General features: G+C 48.7%; 1 long non-coding RNA gene across 1 annotated transcript; it reads right to left on the bottom strand.

Annotated features, from left to right (window-relative positions):
- Window positions 1-2,875: 2,875 nt before the first annotated feature.
- On the bottom strand, window positions 2,876-3,380 carry LOC135399450 (uncharacterized). The gene is made up of 4 exons (XR_010424271.1): window positions 3,330-3,380; window positions 3,114-3,164; window positions 2,989-3,045; window positions 2,876-2,895 (listed from the first exon to the last, which is right to left on the bottom strand). It is a non-coding gene; the product is annotated as an uncharacterized LOC135399450 (long non-coding RNA).
- Between the last annotated feature and the right edge of the window lie 16,858 nt (window positions 3,381-20,238).

The raw sequence follows: 20,238 nt of genomic DNA, 5'->3' as shown, positions 1-20,238 counted from the left end.
TCGTTGCCTCTGATGCCGACATGAGATGGGATCCATTGGAGCGTGAGCTCACCTCCGGTTAGCCTATGCTGGGCACACGATCTCCTTATACATCGGGCCAGAATGCTACCACACATGGGGTTTATCACGTTGTTGAGGGCACTTCTGGAGTCCGTAAGCAAGAGGGCCTTAGGTATTCCGGTGACTTGAACCGCAGCAGCTGCGTGTAGCAAGGCCAGGAGTTCGGCCGTCGTAGATGAGATTGGGTAACGAACTGATTTCCCTTGCCAGGCCTTGTTTATTGACGGGATGTAGTACGCGCTGGTAGCACTTTTGGAACGGTGGTCAATGGAGCCATCCGTGAACACCAGGGTATGTGTGTGATAAATGTCGCTTATCAGGTTCTCAGCCGCCATCCTGGCCACTAGGGGACTGGACTCGCTCTTCCTCCGTAGACCCGGGATGTGAAGCGTTGTTGCGGGCACGAACTCCCGCCACGGCGGCGTAGGTGGACAAGCTGGGAGCCGAGGAAGAGCCCCCCTATTGGCTAGAGACCTGGTGGCACTAGCCAGGCGGCCTAGGGATGTGTGTGTCCTTTGTTCGAGGTCGGTGAAGAGGGAATGCTTGTTGATAGATGTTGATGCATCATCCAGAAACTGGAGTCCTTTGAGCTCAGAGTGGACACTAACAGGCTTTTCCTTAGCCTGAAATAATGAACTTCACCACATAGCACGCACGTAGCCAACCACCATCCCCAGTGACATCGTTCTTTCCTCTGATTTGCAGAAAAAGGGGGCGTACGCTATTTTTACTTCCCAGTAAACCATAGACGTCCCAGGGACGTCCATGGAATATTGAAAAATGGATATTCGGATATCCATGGGATCTACCCAGAAAGCCTGGGGATTACCATGGGAAATCCATGGGACTATGCTTTTACCCCAAAACGGATGTCCCAGGAACATCCATGGAACGTCAATCACAGGATTTGAGACATAAATAGGACTTTGCTAAATCATGCATTTTTCTTTAAAATTACATAATTTTCTTACTTCAATAAATGGCACAACGGATTTTAAGCCTCAGACATTGTTTATTTCGTGTACACACCTCATAATATCAGAATATATATATATAATGCATATGGAAATATGATGTGCAACCTGCTGGCTGGCGGATGCTTCATTTGAAGGAATGAGTACACTGAAAAAGAAAAGCCTGCATTAGTGTCCACGTGGCAAACCTGCAGAATTCCAGGCATGCCACTGTGTACGTGCCTCGGTAATTATATCGCTTTGCTATTGCACCAAAATCGTCTGCTCAATGTACACAATATTATGTATTGGTGTTACTGGGGATCAATTTCACGAACAACGTTCTTTCAGTAAAACTCTCTAACTTAACACTTTCTAACTTAAATTTAACTTCACTCAGCACGTACCAATGCACGCAGCTGTACCATGACTTGCTACGTGATTGCTAAGTACCGTTTCAGATGAGAGCGGAGGGACGTACTGAGCATGAGATAATATAAGCATAACTGTAGCACAGTGTTAACTGGCATGAATGAAACGAGGAAGCAGAAAATGCAGTAAAAGCTTACGTTTAAAGCACTGTGTCGCGTGCTGTGTGTGGCACGGTGAAGGTTCAATCCGCAACCCGCTTGAGTCTGTCGGCTGAGTGACGAAGCCAGTCCTTTGTAGCCTTTTCTAGGTCGTAGTTCGTGCACTTTGACAGCTGTTTTTGCGCGTGAACAGCACCTGAAAACGTTAACACATTTTTAGCTATCAGCACACTCTTGCATGTAACATGACACACTTACGCATCATAATGTTAGGTAGACGAAGGTCGCGGAACACATTCTTCCCCTTACGTCCTTCCCAGCTGTATTTTTCCGCGACCTGGTCGGTCATGACGTATTCCAGGATCCGCTTAACGGCGGCCTTAGGTGTAGCTCCACCTAGGAGTGTCAGCTCTTGCACCTGGATTATTCAAGAGCGTTGTATTTACCATTGTGAAGTGTCGAGTGCAGGCATAATTGAAATGGTGACCAAAATTTACAAATTGTTTCTCCAGGGCGGGGGTTAATGTGCTCTCAAACTGCTCGAAGTCTTCAATACGACTGAATGGTTGTGCGACAAGCTGCTGAACATCACCGACAGGGTCCCTTGAAGGCGGCGTCAGTTGTGATAGCAAATCACTTTGTTGTTGTACGGCCAGACGTATAACATTTAGGCTTCGTAAGACCTGGAGTTGCAATTCTGAAAACAAAAGATTATGTGAAATGCACAAGAGAAACTTCAGCGCCGTAATTTTCGTGATCTTTCACATTAACCACATACCGTGTTCTGGCATAGCGTGACCAGGAGCTGCATGAGCGCGCCTCAGTGATGCACCTGTGAAATTTCATGTGTATCAGGAATAGTACCGAACGCAGAGCAAAAGCTAGAGTAACTTCCATTGGGTGAGACATAACAGACTGCAAGATGCATGACAAGAGATGCTCAAATATTCTCGCATGAGGAGCCAGTCCATAGCTATGTTTATTGTTGCACAATGAAAATTCACATGTACCTGCTTCGAAGCCTCTCTCGGAAGCAAGTGGTGCTGGACCTGGTATCTTAGCAATTGCATAATTTTTGTAGCTACTCATAGCTGCCCAGGTCCCATAACACATACACATTCCCAAGACGAGAAAATTCATGCACAGGGTCAGTGTCAAAAGCTCTATTATGGCAAGGAAATGGTGTATATAACTCTAGTAGCAATTTGCAGTATGTTGCTTGTTTGTTTATTTGTTTTCATGAAATCCAGTTTTTTTTTTAAACATTGCTTATCATGCTACTCAGTTGCTCTAGCTACCTTTGTTGAGTTCAGCCGCACGCATCAAGCTGCGTGATGGAGCCAGGGGGCTACCTACAATAAACCGTCCGTACTAGTCAATGCAAAGTGCCCTTTCATAAATCCTACTGTGCAGTTTGTACACTACTCTCCTACTCTCTCACATACATTGCCTATCTTCGCGTAGTGAATCACGTGTACTGAAGGGGCGACACTGTTGGTGCTCTGGAGAAATGAAATGGGTCACAATATGACGATATAAAACAGTATGTACTATAAGCAAAGCGATATACCTCCAGGCAAAGGCACTGTGTCGCTGCAGCATGAGGACGACCTGGATTGACCTTCGGATAAAACAAGGATGACCATTATACTAAGACAAGGCCCCATGTACTGCAAATGTAGCACTAGTGTAAAGGTATTAGTATGGTAGGTAGTGTAGGTGTTTGTTTCTGAACATTACTGTAACTTGTCAATAGCTGCATGGTGTTGCATAGCGTTCATCTTACTTGCAGAAACAGGTGCGGAGTTGACAGCAGTGGCAGAATACTGTGACCAACCTTTACAGAAACAATACATCAATCACCACACTATTAGCAAAGTACCGGCTTGATGACGCCAAGGGGAGCGTCATTCCCATAAATACAGACTACCCGAAGCTCTTGGGTGATGAGCTGCTACCAGATAAGGACCACTATCGTCAAGCGGTCGGAGAGCTGCTATACCTGAGCACGACAACACGCCCCGACATAGCCTGCGCCATGGGTTACCTTTGCCAGCGTGTTAGCCACCCACGCCACTGTGACTGGACTGCAGTCAAGAAGGTATTTCGATACCTTAAGCAAACCGTCGATTACGAGTTGCGGCTCTCAGGGGAGTCGAAAGCAAGGCTTGTCTGTTACGCAGGTGCAGACTGGACAGGAGACGTCACCGACAGGAAGTCAACCAGAAACAGACTTCGGTAGCTGTTTCCTCCACGGAAGCAGAATACGTGTCGGCCGCACACGCTTCACAGGAGGTGCTGTGGCTTCGACAGCTGCTAGCTGACTTCGGTTATAGGGACGACGAGCCGACCTGTATGTATGAAGACAACCAGGGCTGCGTCAAGCTCTAGATCAGTGAGGGCGTCAGCGCACGGACCAAGCACATCGACGTACGGCACCACCACCTGAGAGACTTAGTTGAGAGAAAGGTTGTCAAACTCCAGTACTGTCAAACCAGCGACATGGTCGCGGACATCTTTACCAAACCTCTTCCGAAACCACGGTTCGAGGGGCTCAGGGACCGTATGAGCGTCTTTTAGGGCTGATTGTCGAGAGGGGGTGTTGGAAGAAGCCGACAACCAACGCCCCTTTTAAGGAGCATGCGCACTAGTGCATGCGCTCACGCACACATTCGTTCCTATCTCATTAAACCTGCCTCGTTCATCTTGAACAGTCGTCAGTCAGTCAGTCTACAATTACAACAATGATGATAATTGGAGGTTTTTGGCGCAAAAGCGACTGAGACCGTAGAGCGCCAAAAACTATGGTTGTAAATGACTCAACTTAGGTTCTGAGGTTGGAACATGGAAACAGACAAGCACAACACAAGCCTCAAGTTGCCTGGGGCCTGCCGCAAGTTGAGGATCCTGTTGTGCGTGTTTGTTTCTATGCATCGCCTAAACTGCGGCTCTGAAAAATCGTGGCACAATGATTTCCACAAAAGGGATAACATCCGCGCTCAGCGAAGGCAGAGGACGCACCGGACGCGACCGTTTAGAAAGGGGGCGCTTCACATGAGGAGGGAGTTCGCGCTGCGGTCGCCGAGCGAAACTTCAGTGCATCAGGCCCATGCCAGTTCCCTGAGTTACCGCCGCCGCCACATACCAAGAGAGCCTCTATCGTCCGCAGCGTCCTTGCAACAATGGCAGCCCGTAGAAGTGGGTTTCCTACTTCGCACCTCTATGTTCTCGTGTGTCTCCCGACGGGATCGCTGGGCCCGCGATGACGCCTTGACGTCGAGTAGCAAAGCGCCATCTTCATATGACCAGCCACCTGCCGTCGTTGGGTATAATCCATCTCTCATGGGCCCCTTTGGCAACAATTAAATGAGTACAAAAGACATGATCATGACATAGATGGGTAGAAATCCAGCGAACCGGTAGAAATTTAGGAAGGGAGTTGCCTCAGGACAGAAGCCTGCTTTTGTCCTGAGGCAACTCCCTTCCTATGATCATGACATGTTCGTCGAACTTCGCTCTTACCACATCCCTCTGTAAATTGTGAAAGAAATTTAAAGCGAAATTATATAGAGCGCAACATACAAAAGCAGATAGACAGCACAACACACAACATAACATGATTCAAAACCTCCATAAGCACCCTGTTCTTTCAAAATGTAACTCATCCGTGTATTGACACGAGCGACATCCTCACGGAATATTCTAGTGAAAGAAAAATGCCAAAAGACTTCTCACAGAGCCGAAGTTCCGTCTCGTGTTATGTTGAACATTCACACGGTGCGGAATATCTGGAGTGGCGTACTGCGTATTTAACAGACGACCCTTAGCAGACGACACCGTCAGCGTGTTTTCCTGACGTCTGCTATGGAACATCTGGTGGCTGTGTAGCAGGATATTCCCCACGGTTAGCAGTGTACGTGAAGACATGACGTTGAGCGCTGGCGCTCACGTGACATCAGAAAGCTATGACGCTTTTCCCATCTTCCGCTTCTGGGGATGTCGCTGGTGTTGTTGTCATTGCTCCTTGAGCGGGATGGCGCTTATCCGTGAGGGAGATTGGCCAGGACTAATGAGGTGCGATCATCAGGATGGTAAAAACGAGTTAGAATACATGGTGTCCCCGACAATCAAGAAGGAGAAGAAACGTTCGCGCTCGCGCGCATTCGTGTACTTACAGTGCACAAGGAAATGTGGACTAGGTCAATGCATGAACGATACTAAAGACACTAGTATATACCATGATATACCAGTGTATTTCATAACGCCGTTGCAAGGAACGGCACAACTCATATCGGAAACATTCTTCCGGCATCGAAACTGTTTAAAACTGGAATCGCAAAAGCATATACAGACTCTTCGATATGTTGGTTGGAATTTGCAATAGGGGTCGCTCAAACTCCTCGTCTGCCATCTTACTGAGGTTTCTCCAAACCGTACACTGGTACGCGCCAGGCGAACCAGTGAAAATGAATAAAAGTAAGAAATATGGCCGGTGCAGAAGGGAGGGGGGTGCACTATGAGAGTATATGTATCGGTAGCGACACGGAGATCGCGTTACCACAAATTTGTAGCCGAAATACTATTCCAGTATCTACTTAAAGGAAAAAAAAAGTATCGCGACCCACACTGTGTTGCCGAACATAGAGTATCGATTCGATTACGGTAACGGCGTTGCGTACGTACTCAATTACCTACGAAATTAATCATGAAAGATGGAAGTAATTGAAAAGCTTAGCCAACTGTATGGTTCTTAATATTTTACACCTTTTAGTATGTATTAGGGGTGTAATCCAAAAGTGCGATAACTCACATCCTTTAGGGTGCACTATAACACCGTTTTTCCACAGGTTATAGCCTGTTTTTTGAGGGTGTAGCCTGTGGAAAAGGGTGTTATATTACACCCTAAAGGGAATGAGTTATCGCCCGAATGGATTACACCCATAATACACCCTAAAGGATGTAAAAAAATTAAGAGTGATTACTCGAACCCACATCTTCTGGATTACCGGTCCAGAGAGCTACCAATTGAGCTAAGCCCTTCAGCTAAACTTGGTAGAACGCTGGACCGGTAATCCAGAAGGCGTGGGTCCGAGTCCTACAGCTGGTCATTCTTTTCAGTGACCTCAATCTTTCATCGTACTATACTGCTTTGTACAGCCGACCAGTAGAGTCCTCTGAACCTAATCTTCTCAAGTTTGCTTACCAGTAGGAGTGTCCACACTAAGAGCAGTAGTAACGAAGCGTACATGACGAAAATTCTATGCCACGCAGCGAGAGGAAATCTAAACGAGTTTCAAGAGGGGTGCCCTGCAGAACAGTTACTGCAGTTGTGAGTGAGTTGTGAAAGTGCACCGCTTTTCTTGACGCAGGTGTTGCGCATTAACGTGAGTATACTAATTTAAAGTCGTGACGTCAGCCGGGCGAACCCAATTCCTTTTCGCCTTTATTGAACAGTTGCTGTTATACTGAGCGATGCTAACGCCACAGGGTAACTTCAACGGTGTTCGCTGTTCAGGTGTTGGCAGCCCGTACATAAAGTGAACACGCGCGAAATTGGATGTTTTAAGCAGGCCGTACACGGTATTTACGCGTCACTAGCGCACGTTTTACTCATCAACACGGCGCCGTGGTGAATGTTCCTTATTACGAAGAGAAACTGTAGTCATTGCACTCTGCACTCTTAAAACATAACTTCGCCGCATAGCACGGTGAAGTTCAGCCATTGCACAGAATGATAACCACCACGAGACAATTGATGTTTGAGGTTGGAACAAATATATCATAGAATATCAATTTCGTGATACCCCCCCCCTCCCCCGAATTTATGTAATGCGTGGGTCCGGATGTTTTTTTATAGCAACTAACATAACTGCATAGTGTCAGCAAAAGGGGTACTGCGCCCGTTCTTAAACAATTATTGGCCAGAACGGTGTTATCCCAAGTGGTGGTTTGCTGAGAGCGTGCTATATGCGGTGAAATCCTATTTTAAGAGACTATCGAACATATGCTGACATAATGCCGCGCATATCACAGTAAATCATTTTACACCTTTTTTGAGTAAATTGCTTGTCCTATAACTGACTCCTTTTTTCACACCACAGTGGCTGGTGTATTTTAGTACAGCGTTTACTGAAGGATATTATATAGGAATCACTCCTACTATAGGTTCTTTAAGAACAACACTTTTATTAGGGGCGTAATCCATTGAAAAACATAATTGAAAACATCATTTGGGAAAAGGGTGTTCTGTAGAGGATACCCCAACTCTTATCGCGTAGAGTACCAGCTCCTGCAGCAACTGCAGGTTCGCATTTACACTTTGGAGGCAAGCGCCACACAAAAATGAAATGAGGTAATTCATGCAGTGTGTTGCCTGCCTGTTTATCACGTATGATACCGCGCAACTTTGAACAGTGAGTACTTGTGCACTTGTTGGCAAAGTTGATGAGTTACTGAAGTTTCGGCAGAGTGCTGGCATCGCCTGGATCGCAGCATCGTAACGCCGCCCGCTCTCGTGCAATGAGCGCCGTTCCGATGTAGCGATCTCCAGCAGGCGATGCCAGCAGCGCGCCTGGGCACCCACGAGTATTGTCATCAACAGCGTGTGTATTGTCATCAAGCAGGAGTGCTACCTATATGGAGGTAGTCCCCTTTGGACAGACACTAACTTTACGTTACAGTCCTACAAGCTAGATAACAACACTCTCTATAGGAGAGTGCTTTTCGTACTGACCACACCAGGCGAACAATCCAAACACGGGAGAGCCGCTGCTGAGCGCAGTACGATCCTAGCGAGCTGGCTAGAACATGATTTGCCACTCACCCTGAACGTGGCGGAAAAGACGAGTAGACGTCAGCCAGCAGCGAGAGCACTCCACAAGACCATACACTCTAAATCGTTTCACACCTTTAAAGGTGTAAAATAGGTGTATTAACAACGATCACATCCCTTTCACACCCTACAACTTTGTTTTGGAAGTCTCTGAGGGTGTAGCAATGGTGTACTACACCCTCAGGTGAAATATATGGTGATAGTGTGTCGCCTGGGTGTATAAAAGGAGTACGTTTGTTTTCGTTCACATGAACAAAAGTAAATACATACAACAACAGGGAGCAGGAAGTTACATTACAAAAGTGCATGCCCTGGATTTACAACACGTCTACCATCTGGTAATTCATGCAAATTTAGAAGATCTGTTGAGATAGTGCTTAAATTTCTTAAAACACGTTGCTCCTCATTGCAAGACAGAACAAATACATGATAGTGCTCATCATACTCAACTGTAGTTAATGTTTGTATGAGAAAAATGGTATCAGAGTTAATAACATGTATGCCTGCAATCTTAATGAACACGAGTAAGTCTTCCTCGGAAGATTCTTTGCCAAACCAACAGCAAATGTGTTATCATTATCAACTGCACTTTTCACATAGACTATAGATTCTGCGTGAATATCACGGTCATGAATGTAACACTGAATTGCTTCTGGGGCATGTTGAAGTAGTATCTCCTTGGAACCATTAGTAGATGTGGCATTTCTCATGAAGGGCTGCGACCACACATACATTTGATAAAATTGATGTCTTCTGGCTAATGAAAGGGTTATGTTCTTAAAATGTCGATTTTTTCTAGCAACATCTTTAAAATGCTGGTGTTTCCCTTCGAAACGCGTACAACCATACAGATAGGAAAGGACCAAACATCCTGATGAGTCGCGGATAATGAACAACGTAATGCATTTTACAGGGGTATCTGTGGGTACAACACTGCAAAGCCTTGAAGAAATATGCAGTGAATAAATGCAGCGTTCTAAGTAATGAACATGCATATGGGGGAGGTGCCTGCTCATGAGAAGGTCTACAGTTTCACGAAAAGCTATATACAGCTGCCATGCTTCATTGCCATGCACAGCTGCCGCGATTGTCTGTATGTCGGCTGTGCATGTGCATGTCGGCTATGTTTACACACATATTCAGTCACCTTGATGTGCATACATATATGGACCTCAATGTGATTATACGCAATACGCTGGTAATTGTGAAAACACAGTTACCAGCATATTGCCACAAACCCAACAGTTTATTCGGCGTTACACCCTTTACACCCCAATTGCCATGAGGGTGTTAAAATACACCTTAAAAGGTGTGCGCCATGAACATTTTGATTTACACCATTTAAGGTGTAAAGCGATTTAGAGTGTACAGTGCTTGCTCACGGACAATGTGGCTACGAAGCCCTGCCCTGACAGCCTGAAATATATCTGCGTCTCCGAAGTCTGGGCCACCGAAAGCCAGCCGGCAACGACAGATCCAAATTTGAAAGTTGATCTCGGTAATTAATAATACCAATTGTTTACACTGAACGCCCGGAACTGGCAACGGTTTCAGGAACTGTACGGTGGCCGAGGCGACAGTCGACAGCTGAAATATCTGGGTTAGTCTGGCGCCACAGCAAAAGAGGAACACGACAACGCCTGAAACAGTGCTCTGCGGTTTCACACATCCCGCAAGACGGGCAACCGTCAGAGCGAAATATGTGAAAACGGAGTAGTCGCTCACGAAGAGGAATAACATCGTGGACCACCTTCCACTGAAGGCTGGCGCGGCGGGCATCTAGCTGGCCTCAGTGATTCGACCCCAAGACAGTTTCGTCCGAAGGAACCGGAGGACCAGACTACAACTCCCAGATAGCTGTATAAAAACCGCTGACAGCCCATAACTGGATGTCAGCGTCCTGAAGCTGGAGTCCCAAACGCCGTACAACATCAACACAGGCACTGTATTAATGTGGCAGGACTTCGGACCTAGGCCGAAACCTAGGGCTCTCAACGAACCACCTGGTAGCACATCTCAGAGACTACTGCACTAATGCGCACGCCGGGTGCTCGGGAGTGTGCAACGCCTCAAAATAAACGCGCCATTGGAATGCAAGACACTTGTCGAGCACCACCGGCAAGGCTAAGCCGCCCTGGTCACGTGTACGATGCAAGCGCGACCACGCGACCCACTCCACCGAACTGCCCCAGAAGAAACGGAATGCGTGCCTAGTGATGGCAGTTTGAATTTGTGGTGGTGGCGTGGCAACGACTCCCAGAAACCACAGGCGACTGTAGTACCAGGCCACTAGCAGATGAGCGCGAAAAGTGATGGGCAAATCAACAAACTTAAGCGGCCGCAGGACAGCTCTGCAACGATTAAACACTAGTGGCCAATTTACGCGAGATATACCAGTGCAATCAAAAGTCACACCAAATATTTCGACTTCTGGCCTCACTGGAACACAGAAAGGAGCCCCGCAGGGAGGCTGGAGGTTAAAAAACAGTGCTGAACTTTTTGATCTATTCAGTCTTTCCCCTAAAAGAGCTCCGTAATCCTCAAACGCCTTCAAAACAGGCCCTAGGGAACACCCACAAGAAACGATGACAGAGACGTCGTACGCGAACGCAAAAACAGGTGGGGGCCATCCATTGGGCAGCGGCAATGTAACAGGAAGCGAGCACAGTCTCTCGAGTAGAGGGTTGATGGCAATGGCGTACAAGGCGGGAGAGAGAGGACATCCCTGACGGACCCCACAAGTTCAAAGGGGGACGACAGTACGCCAGCGACAGAGACAAGGCTTCTAGTGCCGCTATACAAGGTCTCCACATAACTGACCCAAGCAACGGCGAACCCACATGCCCTCAGCCGAGAGAACAGGTATGCGTGGCGCACACGATCAAATGCTTTGAACTGATCGAAGGACGCCAGTACAGCGGGGGCATGGCCACTGTTAACTCAGTGGATGGCATCGCGAAGAGAGATTCTATGAAGGTCTGAGGATCTGCCGGGGACGGAACATGCTTGGCAAGGATGTAACACCTTCTTCAACAGAAACAGAAACGCGCAATAGAAGAGTTTTAGCTAAAACCTTATAATCGCTCGTCAGTAAAGTAACCGGACGATAAGCATCTCGGTCCAGTTTTCGAGACTTGTCTTTCCACCATTCTGCATGCTGGGGCATAGCAACCGCTGGGTTAAGCAGAGTCTGCTGGGTTAAGCAAAAACCCGAGTCATGCAAAAACCAATCACACTCCAGAAGCGCTTGTAAAACTCAACTGGGTGGCCACCAATGGCATGGCACTTTCCGGTCGTCATTGAGGAGACACGCAAAAACATCATTTTGCGTGAGCGGCCCTGAGTCAATATGCTCTATTAGTTTCGCCGGCAGTAGGCACCCTCGGCTGATAACAGGCTCGTCGTGAGGTGACTTCTGATAAAGGGCCGCACAATGCTCACGCATTGCTTCCTGAATATCAGCGGGATAAGTCAGAATTGAGCCGTCAGCTGACCGGAGCTCAGTAATTCGTAATTCCTGGTTTTCTGCTACATAGCGCTTGAGTAACACACGGGAGCAATATAGCTCCCGCATCAGCGCACCACATAGCGTTGCGTAACAAATTTGCGTCTGGGCTGCATTCGGAGAGAGGCCAGGTGCCTCCGCACGTCCTGGATACCGGACTCAGGATTCAGGACTGCCTGAGTCAGGGATGCGAAGCACAGCCTACACCTGCCTGAGTGCACCTCTACACTGCCGGTGTTCCCGCGCGTGCTGTCTGCCCCAATGCTGAAAACGGTGTACTACATCCAGCTTGAGAGCCTCCCAGTGACTGGGACCGAAATCGGGTGCGGAACAAAGATCCGGAAGCCACTTTTTTACGTCGTATTTAATTGAGGGGTCGTTGAGCAAAGACACGTTTAGGCGCCAAAAACTGGAGCCAGAGCGAAAATTTAGCAGGCCAGATACAGATAACAGAACACCAACATGATCCGTGAGATCCCCAGGAGGTCGCGTCACAAAGCGGGAGATGAAATCCGACAGTCCTGGCGCGCAATATACTAAGCGCGCAAGTCCTCTATTTGCTTGTCTGCCGTGCTGTCAGTCTACCGTGCAGTTGAAGTCGCCCGCAAAGAGTAAATTTTGGTTACAATAGAAAAAAGGGTCAATTGTGCGAAAGAAATCATCTGAGCGCTCACTGTTACGGGCAGGGGCGCGAACATTAACAATGCGAAAAGCACTACTGCCGTACTCTAACTCCGCCGCCACAACCCTACCTTCGGTGTCTGTGTCGAACCACCGGACGGTACCCCGGAATGACGGCAACACTAGAATACCCACGCCTGCTCTGTGTGGCGAGCCAGGACTGAAAAATGCTCTGAGCCCATGTAAATCATCAAGGGACTTGATCGCACGCCCGTAAGGGCAACCACTCTCTTCAAGAAGGACTATGTCCACACCTGCCAGCTTTGCCCAATGGACAACCTCCATATGCTTGGCCTCCCTAATCCCCCGGACGTTTAAGGTTGCAGGACTGAACAGAGGCATTAAGAAAGGAAATGCAGCGAATTTAAGAGTAGGACTCATTGTCCATTTGAGAGTCATCATGCACTTGGGAGCCGTCGGATTGCACACGCATACGTTTAGCGACAGAAGCTGGAAAATCCTTATATTCGACGTGCACTATCTTAGGGTCCTCATCAATCACCAAGTGCTCGGAGTCTGAGGACACAACACTGTCATCCTCGTCGCTGATAGCTTCGGTAATGTGGGAGTTACGCGCTGCCACAACGCCATCAACGAGAGCACTAGCGTGCTCAACTGGAGAAGCATCTCTTGCATCTAGGGTACCACAACTGACTATACTACACTGAAACACTGACAGCACCAGCAGGACTGCTAACGGCGCTAGCAGCAGAGACGAGACACCTGCGACGGTGTCGTCGGTATCGGCACCGTCACCACGAACTGCGTCTCCTCTACCATTTTGACTGCCAGCACGGACCGCGAAAGGCCCTTCCGCAACACTAACGGTACTTGAGGCACTCCCACTGGACATACCACCTCAGCCGTGACACTCTCGTCCGCGAGCGCCTGCACGGGGTGCGCTTCAATTGGAGCAATTGATAGCACACCGCTACCAGAAACACGGGATGCCCCTGTTGTAGCCAAGCTTTCGGATCCAGCGTGATTCCTACCACAGCGCTTAGAGACGAAGCATCGCACCTCTCGTGCCCACAAATCACTTCAGCGAGAACACTGAGAGCGTGCAGTCTTTTTTGAAGTGGCCCTCTGCGCCACACCGCATACAAACTCGTTTCATACCGTCGGAGCAGACGGTCTCACGCTTACCATGCACACACTTATGAAGTTCGGGTCTGGGGTCCGCATTTCCATAAGAGCGCCGGTTGCCCGTTTCAATACCCTCTAGCTTCTTCTGAGGGAAGGTCACGCGAGTCACTTTGGCGACAGTATCGTACTCAGTAAGTACTTTATGAGATGATAGTCAAAAGAGAAACCCTTTTCCGGAAACAATACCGAAAGATTGAAGAAAAATCTTTCCGGAACAGCATCGCAAGCTGTACTGCCCCCACAACCTTTTTTATCGGCCGCGCAAAGACACAACCCACCCAGCAGCGGACCGCGTTATTAATGTGGCCCTTCTCCGCTACCCCAAGCGATAGTCGATTGTTAGTGCGGAAAGCTACCTACAGAGGTACGCTAGTACACACTTCCACGTGTGTACTAGCGTACCTCTGTAGGTAGCTCTATTATTATCCTAAATATTGTTAGTGCGGCGACTGCTCACAGAGGAGCCGGCGGCTGTGCTGTCTAGGTTTTTTACCCTCAGTTTTCCTGTGACGCTTTCAAACATGTGTCGGGAAATTTCCCTTAAGTCAGCGTAGGGCTGACATTCCCTCAGGGCATCAATCATTACGTTGTCCTCGTGGTCACCACATTGCCTATTTGCATAAAAGTTGAGTGTGCGCGCTCACGAAGCACACAGGCGAACTAGCCTTTTTAGCCTTTTTAACAAGGGTTTTGAATACGGTACGCCGAGGAGGTCGTGCATTAATGTAGAGGGAGGGCACCGCTCTTAGACCGATAGAGTAGTGCGCCAGACATCTTACAAAAATCCTCGAAAGTCTCAGCACATGTTGAAGGGGAACTTCCCCTGGTAGCATGGAAGAGATATCATCTGCATACGCGAAAACACGAGGGGCAACCACCAGACAATCTAAGGAGAGGTAGGGAACCTAAACGAGCCAGGAGTGGGTTGATTGCGACAGCGTACAATACAGAAGAAAGGGGACAGCCCTGCTATACATCTTGCGGAATTTCCATTGGACGCGATCGACCACCCGTAACGGAGAGCAGCTTTTCGCACCGAGGTACAACACTTCCACAAAGCGAATCCACGCTTCATGAAAGCCGTAAGCTGTAATCGCGGAGAATAGATACGAATAACGCACTCTGTCAAAAGCTTTTGCCTGGTCGAACGACGCCAACACTGTTGCTAGCTGCCTCAGGTTTAACCACTGAATGGTGTCACGAAAGGTCATCCAATGGAGGACCGATGATCTGCCGAGAACCGTAGGACCTGCCCAGGACGCCTGCCAGGGACCTGCCTGCCCAGGACGCACATTCCCCCAGGGCGTCCGTCGTGACTTTGCCCACCTCTGTGACCAGACGACCGGACAGGCTTGCCATGGGTGCAAGACCTTCTCCAACTGCGGCGAAACACGTAGGAGAAGTGCCCTGGCTAGAATTCAAGTCTAAAGTTCTTGTATTGTTGACTGTATGAGATGAGCCACGGAAGAAGAGGTAGTTGAAAGTGCTACAGGGCTGTACTCATCCGTCTCCTACTTATTGTTGAATGATTAGATGAGCTGTTTAGCTTATCCTTATCGTCTCCTGCTTCGTATTGCCAACTGTAGAATGGGACAAGAGAAAACTTGCCCATATCATACTGTTATCGTCTCCTATTCAGAAAATTTTATTTTACAGGCATATATGTATTGGCATGTCTCCTGTGTATCGTCATCAAGCAGGAGAGCCATCTGTCTCCAGGCATGTCTCCTGCCTAAGATTGTTAGTGCGACGACTGCCGCAAATACTGTGTTGTAGTCTGCCCACCTCTACATATTATCAGTGCTAGTTATTCAACTTTGCCGGTGTCGAGGAAGCTTAAGAATAAAAGTGTTCACCTCTTAGGCCACTTAGCGGTACGCAATGAAGACGCCGTTGCACTTTTGAGAACTGAAATAAATGTTGATCGTGGTGCACCCTGAAATAATGAGGGGGGGGGGGGTCGAGGTAGCTTGCCGTTGTTGGCCGCACTCAAGTGGGCACCGTCACGACTATAGCCAAAAAAAAAAGGAAAAGAAAGTGGGAGAGGGGAGTTGAGGACTTCAAAGTGATGTAGAGGCAGGATGACCGGTACTGATGGGACGGAAGCACACTGTAGGTGGGAGGTGCACTAGAGTGGTCTCTCCGCTAGGCCCGTTTCTTGAAGAAAGCGCACGAGGCCGCGAGTTTTTGAAAGTCGTTCCGCACAAGGACCTTCGGGGAAGAGGACGTCCGTCAGTATACCAGGCCTGGCGTGGGGAAGATGGGTTTCCCGCATGGTATGTGTGGTGTCGCCACATGTTTGTCATGTTAATCCTCATCGTCATTAGTATCCAACCACCTGTATATATGCATCGACATCATTGTAATAAAGGCTGTTCATCTTCTACACTACATTTTGGCGACGAGCAATTGGACCTGCTTGTCCTTCTTGCGTTCTTCTGCTGTATGTCATGAGCTACGGAAGCCTTCCATCCGTACCGCCATTTTTGGAGTTACCTGGCAAGCCTTACATTCCATGGGCGCAATGGCGCCGGATGTTCGAGAATTATTTGGATTGCGTGACGGACGCAAGGTTATCTTCGAAGCGTAAGAAAGCTTTACTGCTACATGCACTAGGTACGGAAGGCCAACGAATTTTCTTCACACTCCCGGTACCTCAAGTCACCGCGAGCCCTTCAACTGACAAGAAGGAAGAAGCACGCGATCCCTACGCAGAAGCTATAGCCACGTTGGAAGCTCGATATGCAGAAACTTTCAACGTCATCGCAGAACGACGCAAGTTTCGCCATCGGTCTGAACTTCCCGGTGAGACGATCGACGAATTTGTAACAGCATTAAGAGGCCTTGCTGCAACGTGCAATTTCGGAAGCACACTTGAAGAGATTATCAGAGACCAATTGCTGGAAAACGCAAGTCTTCCACAAGTTCGTGAACGCCTCATGATGGAAGGTTCCAGCCTCACGTTGGAACGAGCACTAACCCTAGCCAGGTTCATCGAACAATCGAACAATGAGGTGCAGCTGATGCGTGGTGACACGCCAGTTGTCCAGCGACTCACGAAGGCTAAAGGGAAACAACGTAGCAAGCCACCCTCAACTCTGAAAAGGAACTTCGCTGGGAAAGCCTGTTACCGCTGTGGGTCAACTACTCACCTCGCGAATTCCGCTACGTGTCCGGCAAGGGACAAGGAGTGCCGTAGATGCAAGAAACGTGGACATCTTGCGTCGGTATGTCGGTCGGCTGCTGGATCAACTAATCAGATTCAAGTTCAAGATAGTTTGGGCCAGAAGTTTGGACTTCCAGATCTTAGCTGCACTACGGTACTGGAGTTAGGACCTCCTCACAAGAACGCAATTTACATCACCGTTACAGTCAACAAGACGGATATCAGATTCGTGGTTGACACCGGTTCTTCAGTCACAATTTTATCCAGGGACTTGTACGAAGCGCACTTTGCTGCGGATTGCAAGTTGGAAGGCACGTCAATTTCCTTGCACAACTACTCGAAGCAACGAATACCAGTCCTGGGGTCATTTTTTGCAACAGTCACGTACGGAAGCCGCACTTCCCGCTTACTTCTCTACGTCGTTCCTGAAGGCACAGCTCTTCTAGGTCTGGATGGCCTTGCTGCACTGGGTATCTCCATTGATGGACCAACACTACAGTGCCTTAGGACGTCCACTTAACCCTGCAAACCTACAGGATCTTTTGGAGACCTTTGCGCATTTATTCTCGCCAGGACTTGGACTTGCAAAGGATTACACTCATCGAGTTAAAACAAGAAATGACGTCGCACCTGTGAGGGCGAAGCTACGCAGGCTACCGTTTGCACTACGTGAAGAGGTTACCCAGGAATTGGATCGCCTCCTCAAGATGGACGTAATCGAGCCCGTCACAGCATCCGAATGGATATCACCTATCGTCGTTGCCCGGAAGAAGGACGGGAAGTTACGTCTCTGCGTGGACCTTCGAGGACCTAACAAAGCAGTCGTCGTGGACGCTTTTCCTCTGCCTACTATCGATGAATTGCTCTACGAACTCGCTGGCACCAAAGTCTTTTCTAAGCTCGACCTTACGGCAGCTTATCACCAGGTCCTGTTGGCGCCCGAGAGTCGCGATCTCACTGCCTTCATCACTCACAGAGGACTGTACCGCTATGAGCGAGTGTGTTTCGGCTTGGCTTCAGCTCCGTCAGCTTTTCAAAAAATGATGTTTGACCTCTTCAAGGATTGCCCAGGTGTCAAATGCTATCTCGACGACATTATCGTTTTCGGAGTGAATGAGCAAGACCACTTGAAGAATCTTCATCGTGTCCTTCAGCTAATCTCTGATGCAGGACTCAAACTGAACGACAAATGTGTCTTCGGAGTGCGAGAACTGACTTTTGTTGGACATACAGTCAGACCGAACGGCATTTCTCCTAACCTTGCAAATCTCCAGGCGATACAAGATGCTGCTACCCCGGACGATAAGAAGACACTCTCTTCGTTTCTGGGAATGATGGGTTACTACGCCAAGTTCATAAAGAATTACGCAGATGAAGTAGAACCACTACGAGAGCTTCTACGGGGAGATGCACCGTTTCTCTGGACCGAGGAGAGGCAAATCGCCTTCAACAGGCTGAAGTCATTGCTTATGGAATCAACCGCACTTGCACTTTTTCATCCCGATCTGCCTACTACAGTCTCCACGGATGCGTCTGCATACGGCCTGGGAGCTGTACTTCAACAGCAGCATGCCCCGTACCTGAAGACTGTAGCTTTCGCATCGAGAACATTACCAGCCGCTGAGCGACGCTACTCCGTTGGCGAAAGGGAAGCACTCGCCTGTGTCTGGGCCGTGGAGCACTGGCACGTTTACCTCTGGGGTCGCCGTTTCACACTACAGACCGATCATCAAGCGCTTCAAGTACTCCTGAGCAGGCAAGGTACGGGTCATCGTCCACTACGGATAACACGGTGGTGTATGAGGCTGCTGGATTACACGTTCGACGTCGTTTACAAGAAAGGGAAACAAAATGTAATCGCAGACGCGCTTTCGCGCCTTCCTGCACCTTTGGCTGCTCCTTCCATTCAAGAGTCCCTTCAAGATGAAGACGAGATCATCTGCTGGATCGATTGCACTGGTTCCGGCATTCTGTCGAGACAAGAGCTCCAAGCTGAGAGTTATGCCGACCCGCTGCTAGCGCAGATCCTCAAGTTCATCCAACAAGGATGGCCAAGCAGGAATACAATGAGCCAGAATCTCTCTGCATTCGGGCAAGTCAAAGACGAACTGTCTGAAGTGGACGGTCTGCTGCTTAGGCAAGACCGGATAGGCGTACCACCATCCCTACGCCCCAAGGAGATCGCTTTAGCTCACGAATCGCACCTAGGAATCGTGCGCACGAAACAACGGATTCGACAATACTACTGGTGGCCTGCGATGGATGCCGATGTCGAGCGCTCCGTCCGCAATTGCTTGATCTGCCAGTCAGCAGATAAAAGCGCTAAGACATGTTCCCCACCACTTCAGCCAACTCCTTTTCCGGATGGACCTTGGGAGAAAATAGGCATCGACATCGTCGGCCCTGTACACCGTGCGCCACAGTCATCTAAGTTCATGATCAGTGTCATGGACTACTACAGTAAATGGCCTGAGGTCTCCTTCTGCAGCACAGTTACGTCCGCTACAGTAATCTCCTTCCTGCGCACACTGTTCAGTCGAGAAGGATACCCCACAGAGGTTGTATCTGATCGCGGGCCGCAATTTACTTCATCGGACTTTCAGGAGTTTCTCAACGACCGCGGTATTAAGCACACTTACTCGTCTATTTATCACCCTCAATCAAATGGTCTGATTGAACGTTTTAACCGTGTCCTGAAAAGTTTCATCCAAGTGGCCATCCTCGAAAAGCGAAGCCTCGAAGCAGCACTTACTGACTACTTGGGCGTGTACCGTGCAACACCTCACACTACAACTGGATACTCGCCGGCAGTTCTCTTACATGGACGTGCTCTACGAACGAGACTGAACGTGGTCGGTGGCCAATTCCAGACTTTCATGTAGATCCAGTCGTGGCTTTGCAGAATCTACGGGAGAAAATACTCAAGAAGCAGTTGGCGACCAAAAAGTATGTCGACAACAAACGCACCGCTCACGTAGTTACTCTCAAAGTTGGGGACTTCGTCCGCGTAAAACAACCAACACACGTCACGAAGGGTGACAGATTATTCTCCACACTAAGGATGATTGTTGCAAGCCAAGGAAACCGTTCTTTCTTGCTGGATGATGGCAAGGTCTGGAACGCAAGTAGACTCTCCAAAGTATCTGAAGAAGCGTCTCACAAGTATCGCAAGAATGTCCACCATCAGGATGAAGTTCACTGGTCGTTGATCGACCCTCCACAGTTATCTACGTTGCCTGTGAGCAACGATCGTAAAGCATCTACCGTCGACCCTCCACTTGAGCCTGTTACTTCAACCTCGACGCAAGAGCCTCAAGCAAAACGGCAAGAACCTTTACGCAGGGGTAGCCGTGAAAGACGACCAC

This window comes from Ornithodoros turicata, chromosome 7 (genome assembly GCF_037126465.1).
Source record: "Ornithodoros turicata isolate Travis chromosome 7, ASM3712646v1, whole genome shotgun sequence".
NCBI lineage: Eukaryota > Metazoa > Arthropoda > Arachnida > Ixodida > Argasidae > Ornithodoros > Ornithodoros turicata.
This window is presented reverse-complemented; position numbering and strand designations above follow the sequence as displayed.